General features: G+C 48.4%; 1 protein-coding gene across 3 annotated transcripts in view; it reads left to right on the top strand.

Annotated features, from left to right (window-relative positions):
* ZBTB7C (zinc finger and BTB domain containing 7C) overlaps positions 1–25,324 on the top strand; it is a 379,298-nt gene that overhangs the window by 59,765 nt on the left and 294,209 nt on the right. For all 3 annotated transcript variants that reach the window (XM_070452590.1, XM_070452593.1, XM_070452594.1), the window contains exon 2: positions 17,302–17,528. The gene's annotated coding sequence lies outside the window, so the exon portion shown is untranslated. The remainder of the gene's footprint in view (positions 1–17,301; positions 17,529–25,324) is intronic.

Here is a 25,324-nt window from a genome sequence, read left to right on the forward strand (position 1 = left end):
TATAGGATAGGAAGCTCTGTGCAGACAGCAAGACACAGCAAGGCACAGGATTATTGTTATATCAGTTTCTATTTCTGTATTGCTTTTAGGCTTCCAGAGAACTTTCTCATCTTTTCTCTTACTTAATGTACAACAGCTGTGTGAGGTGGGCAGGGCTGATGAGAGAACTCTCATATACAGATTTCTAAGGCTGTTTGAGGGCTTCCCAGGTGGCGCTAGTGTTAAAGAACCTGCCTGCCAATGTAGGAGTCATGAGAGATGTGAGTTTGATCCCTGAGTCGGGAAGATCCCTTGGAGGAGGGCATGACAACCCACTCCAGTATTCCTGCCTGGAGAATCCCATGGCCAGAGGAGCGTGGCGGGCTGCATCCATAGGATCGCAAAGAGTTAGACACAACTGAAGCGACTTAGTACACGGCACACACAAGTCTGGCTGATGATTTGTCCGAGGTACCCCGAGAGCTGAGGGTGAGGAAAGCCTGGACCCCAGTCCCCCGGACACAGTGGTCGCAGCTTTTTAGTTTCCCTTCTATGTTGATATCACTTTGCTCACTTGTTTACACATCGCTCCTGTCTTTAACTTTGGTCACTTCTGCTCTTCTCTGAAGTTCAGCTCCTCGCGTGACACTCTCTGAGGCATGTTTTTATCTCCTGACATGCTACCAGATCCTGGCCTGGGGCTTCCTAGCAGAGGGGACCCTTGAGCTGGACCTGGCAGGCCAAGTAGAGGTCAAATAGAGGTGATGGTGGGGCTGGGCAGAGGGTGGGGCCCTAGCCCCCCGACCTCGGGCCTGCCAGGGCCGCTCAGGCTCACCTGTAGGGGCTCAGTGTTCTGTTCTCTCCCCTCTAGACTCCCTCCCGCTCTGCCAGACAGAAATCCGCCAGGGGGTAGCGTCCTGGGTCCTGTGCCCCAGCCTGAGCTTGTCCTGCTGCAGAGGTGGAGCCAGGCTGGGGCTGGCAGAGGGAAGGGGAAACGGTTCCCAAGCCCAGTGATTGCTGCTGTGAAATCTTAATCACTTTCATCAAAGTTGCCATTTAGCTTATCTTTAGATCAAAACTGACTTAACATATATTGTGCCATTTGATTTAAAGCAACATCTCTGCCAGGAATGGGTGAAGGGCAGGAAAGTAATGTCTCTCAGGATGCAGCTGGGAGTCCGGACCAAACCACGCGTCATGTCCTCTTAGATCACAGTCCTGCTTGAGAGCCCCTCCTTAAGCAGAAGTACGATGCTGTCTGCACTGGGGAAGGCCTTTGGCTCCCAACCTGGTGGGATGTCTATGCGGGAGGAGCAGTTTGTTAGGTGGGAGATGCACAAAGCCACTCCTTTATGTCCAAGGAACTTGTGGCCCTCTTTTGCTGGCTGCTGGTTTTATCCTCCTTGCCAGTCCCTGCCCCCATTGCCAACAAGAGTCTGAGAGCTTGTGAGCAGCAGTGATTCCCCAAGGGCTTCCTGAGTCCAGACCTGGAGTGAGCCCCATGGTCAACAAGAAGGAAATGTGACCCATGGCTTCTGTGGCAAATCAAGTTTACATCTCACACCAGTATATGACAGGATGTGGGCCATGTATATATACATGTCAGCTGGTTTGAATCTATGGGGGAAATATTAACGGGAAGAAGTAGGTTGTGAATGACCGGGATGGGAGGAGAACTGCATCCTATAGCCCCTTGTGTCATGTCAATTGTGAATGCTGTGAAGGTATTTCTGTTTGTGGTGGGTGGAATAATAGCCCCCAAAGATGTCCACCCCCCAACCCCCAGGACCTGTACGTGACTTAAGGGTCTTTGCAGATGTGGTTAAGGCTATGTATAACCTTGAGATGGAGAGAGGAGTCTGAATTATCCATGTGGGCCCAGTCAAAACACATGAGTTCCCCAACAATGAGGGACCATGCCTGGCTGCAGTCAGAGAGGGAGACGTGACAACGGAAGAACAGTCAGAAAGCTGCCATACTGCTGGCTTTGAAGACGGAGGGAGGGACTCACAAGCCAAGGGATGCAGGCAGCTTCACAAAGCTTCAAGAAGGTGAGGGAACGGATCGTCCCTTAAAGCCTCCAGGAAGGAACACAGCCCAGCTAACACGTTGGTTTTAGCTTGATGACACCCATGTCAGGTTTCTGGCCTTCAAACTGTAAGATGATAAACTTGTGTTAAGTTGCAGAGTTTGTAATCATTTATTGCGGTGTTCATGGAAAACTAATATGTACTCAAACCAATGAATAAAACAGTTTTGGCTAGAAGCCCACAGCCTAGTTAGAGGGGACACGCACAAAGGAAACAGCTTTCAGTGCTGTGCTGGGTGCTGCAGACTAAGTACTGTGGAGCCATCACTCCTGGAGGACTGTGGGAGGACCTAGGATGGCAGGCTCTATGCTACGTGCAGGGACCAGTGAAAAAGACCTGGTTGCTGCCCCGGGGTAGCTTCATGGAAAATTCTGCCGTATCCCCTGCTCCTTAAAACTGGCCTCCAGGACGAGTGCAGCATGTGCCTTCCCCGATCCCTGTGGCCTGCTGGGAAGGGTATTCTAGGTGCTTTGTTATCTTGGGCCCGATGGACTGGACTTTCCCTCCTTCCCCCGCTTCCTGCCAGTCATCCTGCCTTGAATACCTCCAAGGCGGGAGAACCCACCACCTTGAGACTTGTCTGTGCTCTGAGCTTTCCTCCTAAAGCACTCACCGTGGGCACTGTTTATTCAGCATCACTGAGGACCAGATGACTCTGGGTTTCTGCTTTGGGAGGTAGGTATTCTGCCTTCCCTCATGAGACCATGTGTGCCCTCATGCATCTGCTGTAGCGTTAATTTGTTGCCCACTCATCATCTTGACAAGACCAAATACACTCCAGGGACACACTAAAGCCTGTTGGATGAAGCAGCTACGCAGTGCATCGGGCGGGGCCAGGCAGGCATTAGGAAGGACGCAAGAAACAAAAAAGGATGGAGCCTTGGTCTTTGAGCCAACCCCGGTGGCTCAGCGGTAAAGAATCCACCTGCAATGAGGAGATGCAGAAGATATGAGTTCAGTCCCTGGGTCACAAAGATTCCCTGGAGGAGGGCATGGCTACCGTCTCCAGTCTTCTTGCCTGGCGAATCCCATGGACAGAGGAGCCTGGCGGGCTACAGTCCATATGATCATAAAGAGTCGAACACGACTGAAGAGACTTAGCACCGTCAAATGCATTAAGAGAAAATGTCTCATTGTTCTCTTCTTCTGGTTCCTTTGTTCACGCCCATTTTATACAGGAAATGAAGGGAACACTGACTGCCTCCTCTGGTCCTCCCTCCCCTATCATGTATTGCCAGAATGCTGTTCATCTTCCATTCGAAGAAGCTGCCACATTCAAGGCTGCACCGAAAGACCCCTGCAGACCCAGTTGCCCTGCCCCTGCTTCCTCCTGCCTGCAGCGTCCAGTGTCCTGGGATCTGTCTTTGCTTTTCAAGGCTCCCTCTCCTGGCCAACATCTCTGTGTGTCTGAGCAGAAGTGGCCACGTGCACGGCCAGGTGACACGTGTACACGCAGTCACTCTTGGAAGCCAGCCCTCCCTGAGGGAGTGATCTTGCCGCACATCTCAGGCTCTGCAGGAGACTTAGAACAGTGTGTTCACACTGGGAACACATGAGATGCAGTGTTTCATGTGGGGAGATGGCAGGGTCCCTTAGAGCAAAGCCCACTGGAGCCACCACTGTCCTTGCGCTAAGGATCTGAGAGGGTCGGCAGGCATGTGTGGAGACTGAGGGGGCACATCTGGGAGCCAGGCGGTTGAAAGGATTTGTTTTTTTTTAAATTTTGCCTTTATTTTTTTTCCATTTATTTTTATTAGTTGGAGGCTAATTACTTTACAGTATTGTAGTGGTTTTTGCCATACATTGACATGAATCAGCCATGGATTTACATGTATTCCCCATCCCGATCCCCCCTCCCACCTCCCTCCCCACCCCATCCCTCTGGGTCTTCCCAGTGCACCAGCCCCAAGCACTTGTCTCATGCATCCAACCTGGACTGGCAATCTGTTTCACCCTTGATAATATACATGTCTCGATGCTGTTCTCTCAGATCATCCCACTCTCGCTTTCTCCCACAGAGTCCAGAAGTCTGTTCTGTACATGTGTCTCTTTTTCTGTCTTGCATATAGGGTTATCATTCCCATCTTTCTAAATTCCATATATATGCGTTAGTATACTGTATTGGTGTTTATCTTTCTGTCTTACTTCACTTTGTATAATGGGCTCTAGTTTCATCCATCTCATTAGAACTGATTCAAATGAATTCTTTTTAATGGCTGAGTAATATTCCATGGTATATATGTACCACAGCTTCCTTATCCATTCGTCTGCTGATGGGCATCTAGGTTGCTTCCATGTCCTGGCTATTATAAACAGTGCTGTGATGAACACTGGGGTGCACGTGTCTCTTTCAGATCTGGTTTCTTCGGTGTGTATGCCCAGGAGTGGGATTGCTGGGTCATATGGCAGTTCTATTTCCAGTTTTTTAAGGAATCTCCACACTGTTCTCCATAGTGGCTATACTAGTTTGCATTCCCACCAACAGTGTAAAAGGGTTCCCTTTTCTCCACACCCTCTCCAGCATTTATTGCTTGTAGACTTTTGGATAGCAGCCATCCTGACTGGCGTGTAATGGTACCTCATTGAGGTTTTGATTTGCATTTCTCTGATAATGAGTGATGTTGAGCATCTTTTCATGTGTTTGTTGAAAGGATTTGAATTCAGACTCCTTGATTGTTGACTCTTTCTAAGCCTCAGTTTGGTCATTCGTAGAAGACAGAGTTGGACTCAGACATGGAATGACACGGGGATATACAGAGTTGGGGTTCAGTTTTAAACCTGTGCTTGCCTTCTGATCTGGTCCCGGTGGTAACGTCAGCTCTGACAATATATGGTCCTCACCTTTGGGAAGACCAGATGCCAAAGCAGAAATGGGTGCAGGGGTGCGGTCGCTGTGAGGACTGACTTGACTTGTCCCTGGCTTTTGGTGGTGGTTATTATTTTGCAAGGTTCATGCTGTTCTGCTGTCTTGGCTCATTTCCTTACTGCTATGCTGCTCCGTGGGTCAGACCCAGCAGGGCTGTGGTCTGCAGAGGCCCCTTCTCAGACACCTTCCAGGTGGCATCTTGGGTCCGGTCTGTTTGGCAGGCAGGGCTGGATACCTGCCATGATGCCCGCACTCCCTCTCAGCCTCCTCAGCTCCTCCATCTTTACCCAGGTTATCCATCACCTCACCTTCCTTCCTAGCAGCCTCCCACATCAACCTGCAGGCCTCCTCTGTCCCATTTCCTGCCCTTTTCTTACAAACTTCAGCGTTTAGTAAACCGTCTCCCACCTTGGTCTCAAAGTGGCTTTATTTAGTGTTTATTTTTTTCTAGAAGCTTCCCCCTTCCTCAGCCTGGCTTTTCCATAAAGGCACCCTTTCAGAACTGCCCACCTCCAGGCTTGAAAACTCTGAAATTCCCTTTTCCAACTAGAACCTCCAGGCTCTCGCTGGTGTCCTCCCGAGAATGAGTGACGTGGGCGCCCAGTGGTGCACGGAGCAGGAAGTGCACATGTTCAGGGGGCGTGACAGGCGGGTGATAAATGTGGAGCTGACGGGCTCAGGTGGGAAGCTGGGTGTGCACAGGGGACAGTAAGAGCTTGTTGGTGCATATCTGCTCTAACCTGGGACGGAGGGACAAAGGCAGAGAGCCTGGAGGTTTTGTGGCTGCCTTGTTGCGGGGGGTGAGGGGGGGAGGGTAGCGAAGGAAGAGGAGGCGGGGCCAGGGATGGAAGGGCGTGGCCAAGGATGGCTGTACCAGAGGTTTCTGGTCTAGGGATGAGCCACCATCTGGTCTAGTGCCACTGATGGCTTCCTCTGAAAAGAAAGCCTCATTTGGGGAAATTATAGCATCACTTATGAGAAGAAGCAAGACAAGGGCATATTGAAACTTGAGGATCAGTTTGGAGAAAGGAGTGACTCTAGGGATGTACAGAGTTGGGATTGAATTCTAAACCTGAGCTTGCCTTCTAGTCTGGCCTGTGTGGAAATGATAGCAGCTCTGATGATCTCTAAATGCCCCCTCTGGGAAAACCGGCCAACGAAGCAGCAATAAGTGCTGGTTTACGTGTGGAGTCAAGCCACAGATATTAATACTTCAGTTATTTGGAACTCTGCCTGCTCTCACCTCTGCTTTCCAGGACATGGATTGCAGAGTGAGGGACAAGTGCCTCTAATCAGTGAAATGGCTGAAGCCCTGGCTCCTTATCCTGAGACCACCACTCCACCTGACCCCTGGCTCAGAGCTCCATGGTCGCCCAGACCATGGGGCTGCACTTTAGAAGTGAGGAAGCTTCTTAAGGCAGCCTTCATTCCTAACAGGTAGCATGACCTCTGGGAACCTTACTGTGGGGAGGGGCAGATAGAGGAAGAGAGAAAACTGGAACAGTAGGGACAAATCTCCTGATGTAGGAGAGCATCTCATAGAGATGCCAGAGGGCCCTGAAGACAAGGTTATGTTATTTTCAGCATCTTGGCCACTGCGAGTGCTTTGTGGAACAAAGGTGGGGAGAGGTGTACACAGACAAATGTCAGGTTTTCTTCCTTGTTGCAAAATGAAGAGAAGCGTATAAACATTTTTTGAAAAAAAAAAAGCAACTTGGTGCAGTAGGGCTAAAATGAAACACATTTTGTTTCTTGAAGGGATGATGTTTCGTTGTCTAGAAATCCTTGTATGTGAAATATCTTGTTTGTATTGCTAGAAAAACTGTAAACGGTTATTCCTGCTGGTTTGATGGCATATTCGGACCAAAAGAGACCATGAGATTCTATAAACCCATTTTTAAAATTTAATTTTATTTACTTATTTTTGACCGTGCTGGGTCTTTGTTGCTGCACGGGCTTTTCTTTAACTGTGGCAAGCGGGGGCTACTCTCTAGTTGTGGGGCCCAGGCTTCTCATTGCGGCGGCTTCTCTTATTGCAGAGCACAGGCTTTGGGGTGTGCAGGCTTCAGTAGTTGCAGCATGTGGGCTAGTTAGTTGTGGTGCATGGGCTTAGTTGCTCTGTGGCATGTGGGATCTTCCCGGATCAGGGATCAAACCTGTCTCTCCTGCACCGGCAGGTGGATTCTTGCCCAAGATCCACCAGGGAGGCCTCCTATAAACTCACTTTTAAATGTTTATAGGTTCAGAGATGTGAAGGGGGTCTACCCAAGATTCCATAGCCAGATGGTGGCAGAACTGGGCCTTGAACTTGGTTCACTAGAGTGCAAAATAGATTCAGGGTTCTGGAGAGCAGGCCTGAGTTCAGACACTGTACCTCTGGCAGAAGCAGCCAGATCAAGGCGGGGACCCCTTCCAGCCTCCCAGAGGTTAGAGCTAAGGCCTAGATGGGAGGCTGGGGGCCTGAAGCAGCTGCCCAAGGGCAAATTGAGGAGGTACTGCATAGAATGGGACAGGGTCTGGGTCACTGGGTGGGAGTGTTGGTAAGCCAGGAGAGGTGGATAGAGGTACACAGATAGCCTGGGGGTAGGGTGCTGGAAGTGGTGTGAACACGCCCCAAACATAAGTGAGCCATGAGCATCCGTGGGCTGGACAGCTTGACTCCTGCTCTAGAGCGGCCTGCCTCCAGGCTTGTCAGAAACTGGTTTGAAAGGCAGCCTACAGCCCTGAAGTGCAAAACAAAGAAGAAAATGCCAGGCACACCTTGTGATCTTGTGGGAAAGAGCTCCTAGAGTCTGGTTTTTGCTTTCTTTCTATTTTTTTGTAAGAGAGGCCGAGAGGGCTCAGAATCCAGCCTGTCCAATGCAAACCCAGGGAAGCATCTTACTGCACATCTCTCCACAGACTTTCAATTTTTACTCTTAATAACTGTAAGCTCGGGGTTACCAGGGTCTCCCTGTTGCTATAGTGAGAGGTGGCAATGCCAGCCTTCCAAAGAGCTGGACCCTTGGCTGAGAGGAAGAACGGAATCTGGGTTGCTTTATTTTTGGGTTGGACTGAGGTTTAATGCACCATTTTCTTGCCCTCCCAGTGATGGCAGTTTGTGCTCAAAATACATCAAACCTCAGTAACAGAATAACTGATGATTTGGGGGAGTGGGCATCTGAGAGTGTATGGAAGGTAAATTTTAAATTACAAAAATGATAAAACTTCACCAAGAACATCTAGAAAATGACAAAGAAATGAAAATACATGTGGTTATAATACTGTAACACAGCCTTCACTGTCCTGAGCTGTCATCCTACAATCAGTTTTCTTAAATGTGCCTTTGGCAGAGTTGAAGATGTAGTGTGTGTGTGTGTGTGTGTGTGTGTGTGTATGTGTGTGAATAATGGGCAGTCAGCTTCTTCAGTTAACATGTCATAGGCATCTTTTGTGCTGCTGCATTATCTCAATGAGCATCATTTTTATCGGTTGGGTAATATCACATCATTTTGTAAAACACTCTTCTACTTTTCATCTTCTTGGTCTCCCTCATGCCATCTCTGTTACAATTTTACTCCTTCTCTGATTTGGATAACTGGCCTGGCTTATCTCTGTCTCCATCCCCCCTGCACACACACACACACACACACAAACACTAGGATTTCTTCCATTCTACAACCTTGCTGATCAAAAGGTGGTCCCAGACCAGTGGCATGGACATCCCCTGGGAGCTTGTTAGAAATACAGAATCTCAGACCTAAACTGGGACCCACCAAATCTGAACCTGCATCTCTATTCTGACAAGATCCCCAGGTGATTCCTAAGCACATTGAAGCTTGAGAAGCACTGAGCTGAAACACATTCCCCTGTTCCAGGAAAGAATCCTGGCCAGATGCACAGCCTGCAGAGAGCAGGCCAAATGGAGAGGGGACAGGGAGTGAGTGGGGAAGGGCCAGGAGGACAGTGGTGGGCAGCTGTGAGCCAGGAACCTCAGAGAGATAGCAGGAAGGAAGGAGGCCTGTGAAGGAAAATCTATGGAAGATGCAAGATTGAAAATTGAGGGCTCAGTGGGCTAGGAGGGGCAGGAACACAATAACCAGCCCCGGCTCACTCCCACTTGGTAGGAGAAGAAGCTGAGGCACAGAGAAATGAAGCTGCTTGCCCACGGTCAGCAGTGAATAGGTGGTGGAGCTGGAAGACCAACCTCATTCCAGAGCCCACACTCTTAACCGCTCTGCAGTGCTGTGGAGGGTAAACGACAGGAGGAAGAAAAGAATGAAAGCTTGTTAAGTCCCACAATGAGCTGGGTATTTTTTCACTTCCTCACATTTAACTTTCTTACATATGGACTTACATATAGACTTCCCTGGTGGCTCATGAGGGTAAAGCATCTGCCTGCAGTGTGGGAGATCCGGGTTCAATCCCTGGGTCGGGAAGATCCTCTGGAGAAGGAAATGGCAACCCACTCCGGTACTCTTGCCCGGAAAATCTCACGGATGGGGGAGCCTGGTAGGCTATAGTCCATGGGGTCGCAAAGAGTTAGACATGCATGAGTGACTAAACTTTAAACCTTACATATAACAATCACGACAGCGTTTGTTTTTTCAGATGTTTGTTCATTTTTGGCTGCACTGGGTTTTGATTGCTGTGCGTGGGCTTTCTCGAGTTGCAGCGAGCAGGGCTGCTCTCTAGTTGCAGTGTGTGGGCTTCTCACTGCAGTGGCCTCTCTTGTTGCAGAGCCTGGGTTCTAGGGCACAGGTTTCAGCAATTGTGGAGCACAGGCTTAGTTTACCTATGGCATGTGGAATCTTCCTAGACCAGGGATGGAACCCATGTCCCCTACATTGGCAGGTGGATTCTTAACTACTGGACGACCAGGGAAGTCCCATTACAATAGCTTTTGGAGGTGGGTACTCATACCCCATGTTACAGATGTGGAGGTCTGTTTGTACCAGTGATGAACAGTTCCTGAGTTCACATAGTTACTAATAGCTGAAGTCAGGATTTGAGCCTAGGACATTTTGGGTCCCACTGTGAGACTCTTTCCAGCTTGCAAACTTCATCCACAAGGTGTGATGCTGGTTTCTCCACTCAGAACAGCTTCTTTCCTTCCCCTTATCTCTTGATTTTATTTTTTTAGATTTGATAAAAGCTTAACTTAAAAATTTTTATTGGAGTATAGATGATTTACAGTGTTACGTCAGTTTCTTCTGTACAGTAAATTGAATCACTTATACATACATCCACTCTTTTTAAAGATTGTTTTCCCATATATGTCATTACAGAGGATTGAATAGAGTTTCCTATGCTGTACAGTAGGCTCTTATTAGTTATCTATTAGTTATCTATATTTTGTATGTAGTAGTGTGTATACATCTACCTCTCAATCTCCAATCTCCCAATTTATCCCCCATCCTTTTGCCCCCGGTAACCTAAGTTTGTTTTCTACATCTGTGACTCTATTTCTGTTCTGTAAGTAAGTTCATTTGTGCCATTTTTTAAAAGATTCTACATTTAAGTGATGTCATGATATTTGTCATTCTCTCTGACTTACTTCACTCAGTATGACAATCTCTAGGTCCATCCAAGTTGCTGCAAATGGCATTATTTTATTCTTTTTTATGGTTGAGTAATGTTTCATTATGTATATATATACCACATCTTTTTTCCCCATTCTTCTGCTGGTGGACATTTAGGTTGCTTCCATGTTCTGTGTTGCTGGTTATTGTAAATAGGGCTGCAGTGAACACTGGGGTACACGTATCCTTTCAAATTATGTTTTTCTCCAGATATTATACCAAGGAGTAGAATTGCTAGACCATATGATAGCTCAACTTTTAGTTTTTTAAGGACCCTTCATACTGTTCTCCATAGTGGCTGTACCAATTTACATTCCCACCAGCAGTATAGCAGGGTTCCTTTTTCTCCACATCCTCTCCAGTTGGTAGAGTTTTTGGTGATGGCCATTCTGATCAGTGTGAGGTAATACCTCACTCTAGGTTTGATTTGCATTTCACTAATAATTCAAGATGTTGAGCATCTTTTCATGTGCTTTTTGGCCATCTGTATGTCTTCTGTGGAGGAATATCTATTTAAATCTTCTGCCTATATTTTTGATTAGGTTTTTTTTTTTTTTAATATTGAGCTGCATGAGTTGTTTGTATATTTTGGAGATTAATCCCTTATAGGTTGCTTCATTTGCAGATATTTTCTCCCAGTCTGTAGGCTGTCTTTTTGTTTTGTTTCTGGTTTGTTTCCTTTGCTGTGCAAAAGCTCTTAAGTTTAGTTAGGTCCCATTTGTTTATTTTTGTTTTTATTTTCATTACTTTAAGAGGTGGATAAAAAAAGATCCTGCTTTGATTTATGTCAGAGAATGTTCTGCCTGTGTTTTCCTCTAAGAGTTTTATAATATCCAGGCTTACATTGAGGTCTTTAATCCATTTTCAGTTTATTTTTGTGTATTGTGTTAGGGAGCATTCTAATTTCAGCCTTTTATATGTCACTGTCCAGCACTGCTTCCTGAAGAGACTGTCTTCTCTCCATTGTATATTCTTGCCTCTTTTGTCAGAGATTAGGTGACCATAGGTGCATGGGTTTATCTCTGGACTTTCTATACTGTTCCAGTGATCTACATTTCTGTTTTTGTGCTAGCACCATACTGTTTTGATGACTGTAGCTTTGTAGCATGGTCTAAAGTCAGAGAGCCTGGTTCCTCCAGCTCTGTTTTTCTTTCTCAAGATTGTTTCGACTATTTGGGGCCTTCTGTGCCTCCATACAGATTGTAGCTTTTTTTGTTTCTACTTCTGTGAAAAATGCCATTGGTAATTTAATAGGGGTTGCATTGAATCTATAGATTGCTTTGGGTAGTATAATCATCTTGACAATATTGATTCTTCCAATTCGAGAATATGGTATATCTCTCCATCTCTTTGTGTCATTTTTTATTTCTTTCATCTGTTTCTTAGAGTTTTCTGAGTACAGTTCTCTTGCCTCCTTACGTAGGTTTATTCCTAGTTATTTTATTCTTGTGATGTGATGGTAAATAGGATTGTTTCCTTAATTTCTTTTTCTGATCTTTCATTGTTAGTGTATAAGAATGCAAGAGATTTCTGTGTTTTAATTTTGTATCCTGCAATTTCACCAAATTCATTGATAAGCTCTAATAGTTTTCTGGTAGCATCTTTAGAATTTCTGTGTATAGTATCATGTCATCTGCAAACAGTGACAGTTTTATTTCTCCTTTTCCAATTTAGGTTTCTTTTGTCCCTTGATTTTAAAACTGTGCCCCAGGTCAGGGGCACATTCCCCTTGCCTGTTCATGATGGGAACAAACACAGGGCAAGTTTTAGATGTTTTTCCAAACCTTAAACTTGTGAAATGCTTACAGGTAGAAGGTACCTGGTTGAGCATTTAATCCAACTGCCTCATTTTACAGTTAATGAAATTGTAGTCCAGAGAGTTCAAGCGGCTTATTTGAGGTCAGACAGCCATCAAGTTATAGATCTGAGACTCTCGCTCATGCTCCATTTGTGACTCTGGGCTGAATTTGCCTCTGGTGCCCTGTGTGCTGAGGGGTCTGTTCACCACCGAGCCTGCCAGCACTGAGCTGTCAGCTTGCTAGGTCAGTGCGAGTTCAGCCTTTAGCTTAGGCAGGAGGATGCAATAGATGAACCTCCATTAAAAAAAAGAAAAAACCCAAAGCTAACTAACTAATAAAAATAATATCTGCTTGTTAAAAATCCAAGCAACATGTCTGCAAACACTTAAAAAGCAGCCCCTCCCAGTCCTCCGCAGCCCACTCCCCAGGGGTAAGCACTCAGTGCTGCCTCCAATGGCTTCTTAATTCCCTGCCAGCCCCTGGGTTTTATAGGATCCATGCCACAGCAAGGCTATTTTTAACAAGCATCCTAGGCTTCAGGGGGTTGAGAAGAGGGAAAGAAAAAAAATATTCTATTTGTGTATTTTTAATCCATGTGCATTTGAGCAAGCAGTGGCTTTCCTGTGCCTGCCGCCAAGGGTTTTGGACAATTGATTAGACTTTCTGGGTGCAGGGCAATCCTGTCTCTCTCCCTAACAAGGCTGGAAGGCCAGGGAGAGGTTCAGGTGATGTTTCTGGGACTGATGGCTGTCTCAGCTGGCCGCCTCCTGCTCCTGCCTGCCTCCAGCCCCTCTCCTTCCCGGCAGTCTTGACAGTCCTGGCTGGGTCTCCCAGAGCAGTGGAGGCCTGGGAACCTGACTCTTTGTGCCAGCTCATATTTAGAAATGTCTCCAGTCAGAGGTTGGCATCTGTCCCACTTGGGCTCTGGGCAGGGGGTACAGTCACATGTGCTGCCTTCGGGTGGGCAGATTCTGAGTGGGCAATGGCCTGCTCTGAATATAAACACACTCCTTTTATGCTGAGTAGCTGGCATCTGAGCCTGTGCTCCTGGGCACTGGGTGAAGGCGAGAGCTGGTAGCCGGATGGGCGACAAGGAGATGGAAGAAAGATGTCACAGGGCTTGAACTGGGCAAAATGGTGGTGGAGAAGGAGTCTCAGCTCCCTACCCCAGACCCCCCCTGCCTCAGTTTTATGCACTCCTTTTCCAGGTGCCCAGAACATTGCCTGAGTAGGGGATCTGCAGCCCCACGGGGGTGGGGGCGGAGTAGGCCAGACAGTGCCCCCCATCTGGGCCTCCCTTTCTGCCTTGTGAGTTCCCCAGTCTGCTGAGGGGTGATCCTGGGAGGCCGTGGGGATGGGGATCAAAGTGAGACTGGATGTGGGGCTGCCTATGGGCTCCCTGTCTGTGAGCTGCCAGCCCTTCAACCTCTCCAGATGACACCTGCAAAAACGTGACCCTGGGTGACCGCGAACATTCTACAATTTCTTGCTCTCCCTGCTTTCTTTCCCATGATCATGCATGACAATGTATGAAATAGACCAACCAAGCCCAGTCTCAAATAGTGCCCCTTGGGTTACGATCAGCATGTCTCAGCCCTGTCAAAGCTCTCCTTTCTTTTAAACAGTTTCTTTAGGAAGGGGCATTCTGGTTCATTCACTGAGGCCTTAGGTACTTAATGAACATGGGTGAAGTGCTACCTGCAGCCCGCCAGCGGCTGATGGGGTCTTTGAGACCTCTTACATGGCACTGCTCCACCCCTCTGTGGGCCCGCCCTGCGGATCACGGTGGCTTGCTTACCGCATTCAGCTCTCTGGAGAGGAGCCTGCCTTCCTGCAGCTGAACCTGCAGAGAGAACACAAATGCAGCAGCAGGATTTCCCTCTTACATGCGTGTGTGCTCAGTTGCTTCAGTCGTGTCTGACTCTTTGTGAACCTATAGACTGTAGCCCGCCAGGCCCCTCTGTCCATGGGATTGTCCAGGCAAGTATACTGGAGTGGGTCGCCATGCCCTCCTCCAGGGGATCTTGCCAACCCAGGGATCAAACCCTGTGTCTCTGATGCCTAGTCAGTGCCAAGTGTGGAAGCCCCTAGCATTCCCCACCTCGATCTGCTCCATCTTTCCTTCCTCTTCCCACATCTCAGGGGAAGAGAACTCCAAGCAGTGGTCAAGAAGGCTGAATAGACATTTTCTTTATGTCTCCACAATAGCTGAATGAATGAATGAATGAGTGGATAAGCAAATGAGCAAATGAATGGAGGAACAAATGGAAGCTCCATCCCTGCTCCAAAGGAACTTCGAATTCGAAGGGGAAGAACCATGCCTGCCTGTAGCACGGTAGCACTGTGGGACTGAAGGGGTCCCTAGGGTTGGACTCACCCCCGCCCCCTCCACTCTTCTTTTTATGGGAAAGGAAGTGCGGGGCTGCCATGCGGCAGACCTCAGAGGTCAGGGGATGGCGAAATCGCCCAGGGTGAGTGAGATCTGGAATCGAGCGCAAGGCTGCCCTACTTTCCCTCTGCTGCTGCCCTGAGTGTCCCTCGTCCTTGGGAAAAATTGCCTTTTCATATGGTTGGGAGGGGATGGCGCAATTTTTCTTTGAGGGTTAATTGTTTTGCTGACAGCACAGATAATTAGGAGTGAGAATCCCGGAGCGAGGGCGACAGCACCATCTGCTGTGAATATGTTTCAGCCCCACCTTGCAGGAGGGCTCGAGAGAGCTCCTGTCCCCACCCTCCCACCCCCAGCAAAAATTGATCGTGCTCTGGCTGTTTCCTTCAGGAACTGCAGCTGCCAGGCGATCCTGTAGCCCGCTGGGTGAGCTGGTGCCCAGCTTCGAAAGGGTGGGCTTCTCCCCGCTCCCCCAGGGCATCTGGCATGCGTGCACAGTAGGGCTCACTTCTTACTAGGTAGAACAAGGACCCCGCCCCTGCCCCGGGCTGCCGGATACACAGAGCGGTACCCCCAGGAGATGACTTTCTGTTCTTCCTGTAGCCTGATGTCTTGAGTTCTGGTCCGCTGCTGAGGAAGGTGGGCATGTGGGTCTGCAGTGAGCTCGTGGCTGACATTGGTGTTTGGGCCATTTTTTCTGTTCAGTTCCATGGATTTGCCCCCTATCCTGGGTTTCCTGGCCTTTGACCTGTGCTGCTTGTTCTAGAAGGAGCTCAAACTGCCTTGTTTTGTGGGATAAGAATTCCCTAGGTGTGACTTCCTCCAGGAGAAACAGAGCAGCTTTGGCGTCAAACTGAGAATCCCATCATCCAGGAGCATCTGAGATCTTTCTTCGTAGGGGGTTGAACTTCGGGTAGTTTTTTTTTTCCATTTTCATTATTTAGGAATATATCACATAAACAAAAGAGCATTGACCTGTTTATATGCTTTTTGAAGGTAATACCAATAACTGCTTAGTTCTTTCAAAGGGGCATCTTACCCCTGGTGCTGCCTTGTGCAGAAATGTCTTGGGGCCAGAGCTGCAGAGCTCCGGGTCCCCCGGAGGCTCAAGGTTGGCACTCCGCCCCTCCTCCACCCCCAGCTATGGCTATTTATCACAGCAGCTTCCTCTTCTCCTGAGCTGCTCCTGTCGGCTCGAAGCCCCCACATTCCTTCCTTCCCTATTTATCACTTTGTTCTCTGTGCTTTCTTCACCTAGACCCTCCTCACAGGGGAGAGACCACAGACCCGACCCTTCTCCTGTGTTCATCTCTTCTCCCCATTCTCCCAGGCCTTTGTTCCCCTCCCCCTCCCCACTCCTGCTGACCCCCGCCCCCTGACACGGTAGGAAATTAACTCAGGTCTTAAGAGCTTGCTGGAAAGAATGATAACTGGGGGTCAGAAATTCTAGCCTTGACTCTTTTGCTACCTTCCTGTGTGATCTTTAGTGAGATGCTCAGCCTTTCTGTGCTTCTGTTTCCTTATCTCCAAAGTAACCTTTAAAGAGGATCCCTTCACATCACTACTGTGAAACCAAATGGGTGTCATGGATGCAAAAGCAGCTGGCAGGGTATAAATTATGACACATGTGTAAGACATTGTTGTCAGGCTGAGAGCATCCCAGGGACTCCAGGGCCCTGCCTTCCTGCCCTCATCCCTGTCCATGGTGCTTCCTCTTGCCTGCAGCGCTGCTGGCCCTGGCGGGTGCTCTCCACCTGCCGCAGCCCCTTCACCGCAGTGGGTCCATTGAGGCCCAGAGGAGCCCAAGGTTGGCGTGGAGCTCGGAGTCACAGCTGTCTGGGCAGCGCCCCCAGGAGCTGGAGGTCATGCCTGGTCAGAGGTGCAGGGATACAGTCAGTGTGGCCCCAGTCTCCAGAGCCCAGAAGGTCTGCACGCCAGGGCATGGCTGCTTCTAGCTGAGGCCCTGACCACCTGCCCCCACCCCCCACCCCAGGGGGTGAGCTGTGGTCTTGGCTCTGAAATGAGGTCACTCAGTGGGGCCACTGTCTGTGTCCCTCTGCAGTGAGATTTGCGGAGTACCCTTGTCTGTTACTTTGAGCGAAGGACTGTGAAAGGAGGCTGCAGGTGGGTGGCCTTCCCGGAGCCCCCAACCTACAGCACACTGGAAGCCATCCAGGGACCTGGCCTACAAGAGTTGAAGAATATCCCCGGTAGACATAGCCTTGTTCTTTGTGGGTTTCATTAGTGGAGGGAAGACACTCAGATCCTTCTTCTTTCTCGGGCAGTGGGGTCTGTTGGTGGGGAGGAGCTGAACTCTGAATGGTGGGTAGGATGGTTTCAGGCAGGTGAAATAAACTATGCGGAGGTAAGAAGATAAGAACAAATGTGTGTGTGTTTGGGGGGAGGCATGCATGCGGAGGGCTGGGGGTAGGGTTGGTGGATGTGACACTGGCAGTGAAGACCCTTGCTGAGGTAGTCTATACAGTCACCTGGAGTTATAAGACCCAATAATAAAAGAGAAAGAGAAAGAAAGATGGCTGGAAAGTTCTAAAACAGTTAAACCTTGGACCTGTGTCTCTGGCCCTGGTAGGTCATCAGGACTTTGTTCTTCCTGCAGGTCCCCACTCTGAAGCAGCTGGGCTCTCGGAAGGCCACACCACCCACAAGGAGCAGGCCCAGCCAGGAGAAGGTAAGGGATGGCGTGGAGCCCTCCAGAGCCTGCAGAGTGAGCACCATCTGCAGCGCGTTGGACCTGGAGCCTCCAAGGCAGGACTGCGTCACCGGGGAGACTCAAGAGGAATTGATACTTCGGCCCCCAGTGACATGTACACGGTGTAATGACAGGTAATGAACCTGAGGTTCATCAATCCTTTCTGAATGATGTGGCAGGTAGGAGAATATATCAGCCTGGAGTAGACATACAATGTCAACTCTTGGGAAGATAACTATGCAAACAGAGCAGAGTAAGGCCTGATAAGATGATAGATGGATGCTTTATAGTTATTAGTTTCTGCCCCAAGCGCTTGCTGGAGTTAGCACCAGAAGATTTAGCATCAGGCAGGTTCACTTACTATACCTTGTAGGAAGGCCTGATGCCATTATGGATGTATCGCCTCCTGTTTTAAGACCTCAGAGTAACAAATCAAGGAGTCATTATTTCCCATAGCTCCTTTGGGAAGCAGCAGGGTATGGATTCTGGTGGGGAAACAGAGGCAGCAAGACAGGCAGGAGCTCTTTCCTGTATCAGTGATACCTGAGGGACAGACCTAGGTTGGATCAGATTTCTTGAATGACAGGTGAGGTGATGGGTTGGTATTTCTTGTTAAAAAGGAAGTAGGGACTTTGTGGCTTCCTTCAGCACTCCAAAGATGCCAGGGCAAGTAGCAGATGACCAAGGCTGGCTAGGAGAGGTCATGAGTAGGGGTCTAGAGAGCTCAGGAAAGGGCTGACAGACACTCTGGGTCTAGTAAGTAATTGGAGGAGGTCAGTCATAGCAGAAAACATTGAGAAGGTTCTCAGAGCCTAGGGGGCAAAGCCCTGAGGCTGGAAGGAGCAGGATCCAGTGGGATGGAGACCCCAAAGATGAGTTCTGATCTGATGGAGGGTCTGTTCCCATTGGTCATCTGGTGGAGAACCTGTTCCCACTGGCCATTTGGCCACTGTATCATACCGGGTATTACTCTGGCCATTTCCACCATGGGGTGAACAACAGGCTAGGGTGGGAGCAAAAATAGCTTGGGGCCTTGGGAAACTGACCAGGGCAGGGGGAGAAGGCCAGTGGCCTGGGGCAGGAGGCCCAAGGGGGTGGGGCAAATTCCATTCCTGTGCAGGCCAGTGTCAGGGTCCATAAGTCTAGCCAAAGGGTGGGGAAGGGCAGAGTATTAGGACTTCTGGGTGGCCTTGTTCTAAATCAGGCAGAAAGAATAAGATGAAGAAGGAATCCAGAAAACAACCCAATTCTAGGAAATGGATCGGCTTCAGGCACCAGGCAAGCCTGGGACTTGACTTCTGTCTATATGAACAAATGGAAGGGGAATCGAGCTTTGGCGGGGAGGCGGGTGGGGGGTGGGGGTCCCAGCAAGGATAGTCAGGGGTCTGGCTAGGCCCCGGGGGGACTTTGCTAGGGAGCTGTCGTCTTCATAATTTCCTGGGGCTAGCTGTGTCCCCAGGCACCCTAGACCCTAGGGTACTGGCCCTGGGCTATGCTCAGACACCTGTCTCTCAGTGGAAGAGATGGTCTGTGCATTTTCAGCTTGGCTGGGGTCCTGGGCAGGGCTAAATCTGCAGGGCCTTGTGATGGGAAGTAATGGGGGCAGAAGGAGGCAGAAAAAGCCCAGCCCTGCAGGTGGGGGTGTGTGTGTGTTAAGTCGCTTTGGTTGTGTCCAACCGTTTGTGACCCTATGGACTGTATGCAGCCCGACAGGCTCCTCTGTCCATGGGATTCTCCAGGGAAGAATACTGGAGTGGGTAGCCATGCCCTCCTTTAGGGGATCTTCAGGTGGGTGGGTGAGGACTTCTCATGTGTACAGCCTTAAGTAGGTAAGGGGCAAAATACATTCTGATTAAGTCAAGAAAGAACAGCAGATTGAATCTATCAGAAGGTTCTTAACCTAGTTTCCCAGTATTTACCAAGTACCTGTTTTGCACTCCGCACCATGCTAGTGCCAGACAAACAAAGATGCATGAGGTGTGTCTGCTCCCAGGGGAGGGAATAAAGGGCAGAAAGGAGAGCATGGGAGTAGAGACAGATCCCGGATTCTGGGAGCCTTGGGCTCCTGTCTCAAAATGAGGACAAGACTTCCTCACTCATAGGCTGGTTGGGAGAATTAAATAAAACGAGACATGCACAGCACTTAGCACTGCAGCTGGCACCATAATAAGTGATCAATCATTCAGTTTGCTTCCATTGTTCTGCTCTTGGAGGAGCTCACGGTCTGCAGGCAGGAGGGAGTAAAGAAGCCTGGGAGAAACGCATCTGAATTCCCAGGGCTTCCAACTGGGAAGCGAACTGGTTTGAAGCTTAACACACTTGAGGCCTGGCCTTTGAAAACCTGGTTCTCAGCATTCCTCTGGCCATGGAAAATGTGGTTTAAGGTGGATCCAAACACTCAGAAATGGTGACTGTGTGCGAATGCTTTGGCAGTGGCTGGGCCCGGAGATGCTTTCTGGGCACTGAGTCGGGTACAGGGTGGGAGGGGTGCATCCAGGAATTTACGGAAACGTTGAGAAGAGAGGACGTTCTCAGAATACTTGGAGAGTCTTGCCTTCTAGGCTTCCAGCGCTGCCCTCGGGAGTGGGGCAGGGTGAGATGGGTACAGAAACCAAGGCAAGACTTGGGACCTGGAGAGGGACTGCCCAGAGAGACCGAGCATGAGCCACACACAGGGTTGTAAATTTGAAGCAAGTGAAATTAATTGTAATAATGTCTCCTTGAACTCAATGTGTTCAAAGTATTATCATTGCAACATGGAGTGAATATAAAGATTAGTGACAAGATAGTTCATATTCTTCTTTCTGAAGATAGTTTTTGAGGTCCAGAGTGCATTTGGTACTTCTAGTGTATCTCGGTTTGGACCAGCCACATTGCAAGTGTTCAATAGCACCTGTGGCTTGTGGCTACTGTACTGGTCAATCCATGTTTAGAATTCAGAGCATCTTGTTCAGGGGCACCAGAGGCCAGGTGTATCCTGAGCTAAACAGCAGGATCTACTATTCTGTCCTCTTCTCATGATACCTTTGACATGAATTCTTAGGGAAACTGGCTTGAAGAATCAGAGATGTCTTGAATTACTTGTGCTGGATGGGAACATATGTCCTGGCCTGGCCGTGGACCTCCCTAGCTAGCCTCGGGACACCACCACTTCCAGGTCCGGGGCCGACCCCCGGCAGTTCCCAAAGCTCTCTGAGCTTCAGAACCTGTGTTGGGAGTGGCACTGAGAAGGTCTGTTTTACTGGGTAACTGTGATGACTAAAGAAAATGATGATTACTCGGTGACATTTCAGGCCAAGAAATAAGCTTTTTATTTTGAGGACTGATGCTGAAGCTGAAACTCTAATCCTTTGGCCACGTGATGCAAAGAACTGACTCATTGGAAAAGACCCTCATGCTGGGAAAGATTGAAGGCGGGAGGAGAAGGGGACGACAGAGGATGAGATGGTTGGATGGCATCACCGACTCGATAGACATGAGTTTGAGTAAACTCTGGGAGTTGGTGATGGACAGGGAGGTCTGGCGTGCTGCGGTCCATGGGGTCGCAAAGAGTCGGACATGACTGAGTGACTGAACTGAACTGAAATTAAATGAAAACCAAGTGGTGTTCTCCCTGTGGGCTAAGTTTGGCAAAAGTTTCCTAGTAGGATTTTCTATAGTTCTGTCCCTAACCTTTCTGTTGTATGAGGACAGTGTGTTTTCATAGGGCAGGACAAAGGGGCAGGGACAAGCCTGCACCTTCACCCAGGGTGGCGTGGCGGCCGCCTGTGGCCTTCCTTGTCCAGAGCCGTGTGGTCGGTCACTTGGAGGGGGCAGGCCCTGCAGGCAGCTTGCAGCCCTGTGTCAGCTCTCTCGTAGGGACTTCTGGGGTCCCCAGGCTTCTAGTTTTAGAGTGCGGACACTTCTGTGGTGCTGTGTCTCAGCAGGCTGAGGCTTGCTGGCCACCCCAGGACCCATTACCTAAGCCATCCCAAGTGTCTTGGAAGCTGACCCAGGCACCCTACTCCAAAATCTGCTTGTCTTTCTTCCCGTCTCTCCCGTCTCCCAGTCTCTGCCTTTGAAACAAAGATCCATCCCTATCTCACCTGCCTCCTTTCTTTCCACGGCTGTAAAAATACAGGTTATTCTCCTTTAGGGCCAGAGAGCCAGTGTCATAGATGTGGCTGCTCTTTCAGGGCTTGGAGGGGTATTTTCCTTTATTACTCTGTGAATGACATCTACTCCAGGCACTAATTTCCAGCAGCAGCTGAAAACAGTCATTTCTCTGTATGTGAGTTCACACAGCACCCTGGCACCGGTCACTGGCATAGGGCTAGCACTCCACAAAACCAAATTCCCCTAAACTCAGCCTCGTCTGAACACTGGGTTAAATAATTCCTGCCTTTGGGGTTTTTCTGAGACACAAATGAGATAGTATGTGTGAAAGTCCTTTGTAAAGTTATAAAATGTTATTGAGACTCTTAATTCCCTCCTTGGGGTGTTTTCTTGTTTGAGAGCTGGGTAGGTTCGAACCACACCCTCCCGCTCAGCATCATGAGTGAGGCTGGGTCAGCATCACACACAGTCCTCCCGCCCGCAGGCCCAACGCAGTGCTCCCCGCCTACTCCTCCCCACAGCAAAGGCACTTGTGAGCCAACCTGTGGTCTCCTGTGTGTCAGGGACAGGTTCCCCTGGTGTCTTTATTTGCCTTCAGCCTAGTGTGTGGAGTCTTTAACTCGTCTCCCCAAGTGTGGAATCTATCCTCGGTTATTAGGAATGTTCACCTTCTGTCCTTCCTGGGCTTGAGGGGAGAGAGACCTGGAACCAAGGAAGTTCCATAGGGTCCTTTTCACCTACCTGGCTTGGGTTTGGTGAGGATTCTGTGATGGGGAAGGAGGTTTGAAGAGGGTGTCTGTCAGCAGGTCCGCTGTCCTCAGGGCTGATATGGAGGGAGCGGGACCAGGAGGTGCAGGTCGGTGATGCAAAGAGTAACCGGGTGTCAGCCGTGCTGGGATCAGGGCAAAGTCTACAGATGAATGGGAATTCTCCAGCCCTGCGGACTGAAGCAGCATTTTCAAGGTTGGGTCAACATCTGATAGTCTGTGGTTGCATCAGTGGTCCTTGGATGCTCACCGCAGTCATCTGTGGGTCCCCTGCTACATCCTCACTAGACATGCGCTTCCTCCCCCAGGGGCAGCTGGCTTCTGCTTGCTGCTTCTCTCCTTGGGCCTGAGCTCTCCCCACTGTCAGGAATCCTGAAGGAGTCTCCAAAGCAGTGTCACGGTGACTTAGCATCTGTTTTAAAAGGTAATCAGTCTATGGCACATGCAGGGGACAGCAAGGATGGGGTGTCATACAATCAAGCACCTGGAGATAGAGAAATAGTCTAGATTCTAAGTTTGCTCGTGACCCTCTGCATACCTCTCAACTTCTCCAGGCCTTAATGTTCCTATCTGTTAAATGGGCATGAGAAAGTACACTGCAATGATTTAATGTTGTTGCCAAAAAAGGAAGAAGCACTGTGACTCTTAATCACCAAAGATTTGAGAATATTATGGCAACCCCCCCTTTTCCTCACCAAGCCTTGCAGTGTGTAATTCTCTTTAAAATTAGTCTCTTTATTGCTTCCTGGAGGCCCATTGGGAATGGCTTCTGATACATCACCTTAAAACATTGCAGCCGGGAGAGGCAGAAAGCCCTGTTGTCCTTGACTGACAACCTTCATATGAGTACTTTAACAATTTTAATTTTTCATGATTCCTCTGATAAAAATAGTGCCTGACTAAAAACAAATACATTTGTATTTTCCATCTCCTTAATTAGTTTCTAATTTGGGGGTTCTTATTAGCTTAAAATCATCTCACTGAAATGGTCCTTGGATGATAAAAAATGTGAAAACCACAATCAATTCTAGAGAGATCTTGCTATTTAATTATGCTGATTGGAGCACTAGAGACCCCTGGCAAAACGAACCTCTCAGAATAAGCTTGATTTGTGTAATTTGGTTTTTAAAATTTTTGGATGCATATTTATCAAGTTCAACTATGTGTTCTTGTTCTCCTTGAGACTGACTCATCTTCTAAGGGATGGGCGGAGGAATCCATGGGCTGTGGAGACCCTGGGACTCCAGCTAAGTCCGTGGAGTTGCTGCTATGGCCTGGCCTGAAGGGAACTCCAGCTTGTCTGGTCATTTAAGTGTCTTTTCTTTAAAAAAAAAAAAAAGGGTCAAAGGTCACCCAGAAATCGCCTAGGGAAGGATAAGCTGATAAGCGTTTTGGAGTTTGATGGTAGAGAGAATCCCCCATGAAATCTTGGGTTAGAGATTATCTAGAACCAAATTCTAGAATGTGATATGACTTTGGAGCTTCTGGGAGGACCAACTTGCTCAAAAAAGTGTTCTCCAGTATCCAAACCCATGGATCAATGTTAGCTTTGCTAAAAGTAGGCAACCAGCTGCTACGTAATGGAAAGGACACAGCACCACCCAGCACATTTTCCCACCATCAAACCGCTCCTGCCTATGACTCTAACGACCAGCTTATGCAGGAACTGGAGGGATTTGGGAGAGCCCAGCACAGGGACGGCATCGTCAGATCCATACCGAGAGGGCTCCTTAGGGCAAATGCCCTAACTTCTCCAAGAAGAGGTCAAGGGGAAATAAAAGGGAGACGTGAGGGAATTGTTACAGATTTAAAGTCATTTAATGGACATACTGATGGAGCACACTGTGTGGATTGAGTTTGAATCCTGATCAAGTCCACCTTGATTCTCTCTGAGAGAATCAGTGTTCTCTCAATAGGAGGTTATTCTAGTCTCTCAAATAGGAGATTAGAGACAGGCTGGGAGTTAGAGATCCAGGAATTACTGTTAATTATTTTAGGGTGTATGATATTGTGGCAATGTTACATACTGAAGGATTTACAGATGATGTCTGGGATTGTCTCTAAAACATTTTAGATTTAAAAGAATGAAGCAAAAACAGATTGTTGAATATTGTTGAAGCTGGTTTGGTGGTTGGTGATGGGTACGTGGGGATTTATTGTGCTTTTCTATTTTGTGTGTAAGTAAAATAATAATTAATATCCTTATTGACTGGCTGAACCCTGAAATTTCACCATTAGAGCTTTATTCATCTAACTGAAGCCTTTCTTTCTCTATAATGTATAGCTTCTCCTAGAACATGATTTATACCCTTTAGAAAAATAACAGTGGTTAATAGAACATTTCCCCAGTTTGGGATTTTGTAGGTATCCCATGCAAAAGGGTTCCAGGTAATGTAAATTTGGAGAAGGTAGTATTGAACAAAGCCAAACAGGTTTCTTCAGAGCCTTGATTATACTGTGAAAGTGTTAGTCTCTCTTTGTGACTCCATGGACGGTAGCCTGCCAGGTGCCACTGGAGTGTACAGACATTCCCTTCTTCAGGGGATCTTCCTGACCTGGGGACTGAACCCAGGTCTTCTGCACTGCAGGCAGATTCTTTACCAACTGAGCCACCAAGGAAGCCCTGACTGTACTGTGAATGTATGTTAAAACATACTGTGTCTTGAGTGGGGGTAGGCTATAGCAATGCTGTGTTCCCTTAAATAATACGTCACGTGCTTCAGAGCAGATAGAACTTTCAGCTCCTCTAATGAAAATCAGGAAGGTCAGAAACCTGGGTTCGAGAGCTGTTTCTGTTTACTAGCTGGTGATTGGTCAATCACTCAAACTTTCTGAGCCTCAGTTGTCTTACCTAATAGAATAGCTTCATATCACCTGCCATTTATGTTCCAAGAGTATGAAAAGGCTTCATATAGTTAAAGCCCAACACCAAAGGTTAAAATGTATGATTATTGTTTGGTGCCATTTTCTGAAACTTGTTCCACAAATATTTGTTTGGAGGCTCATGGCTCTGTGTACAGGTGTGGTCTAATATCACCTTAAAGTATAGACTATCCTGGGTGTCATGT

The sequence above is a fragment of the Odocoileus virginianus genome, chromosome 22 (assembly GCF_023699985.2).
Source record: "Odocoileus virginianus isolate 20LAN1187 ecotype Illinois chromosome 22, Ovbor_1.2, whole genome shotgun sequence".
Taxonomy (NCBI): domain Eukaryota; kingdom Metazoa; phylum Chordata; class Mammalia; order Artiodactyla; family Cervidae; genus Odocoileus; species Odocoileus virginianus.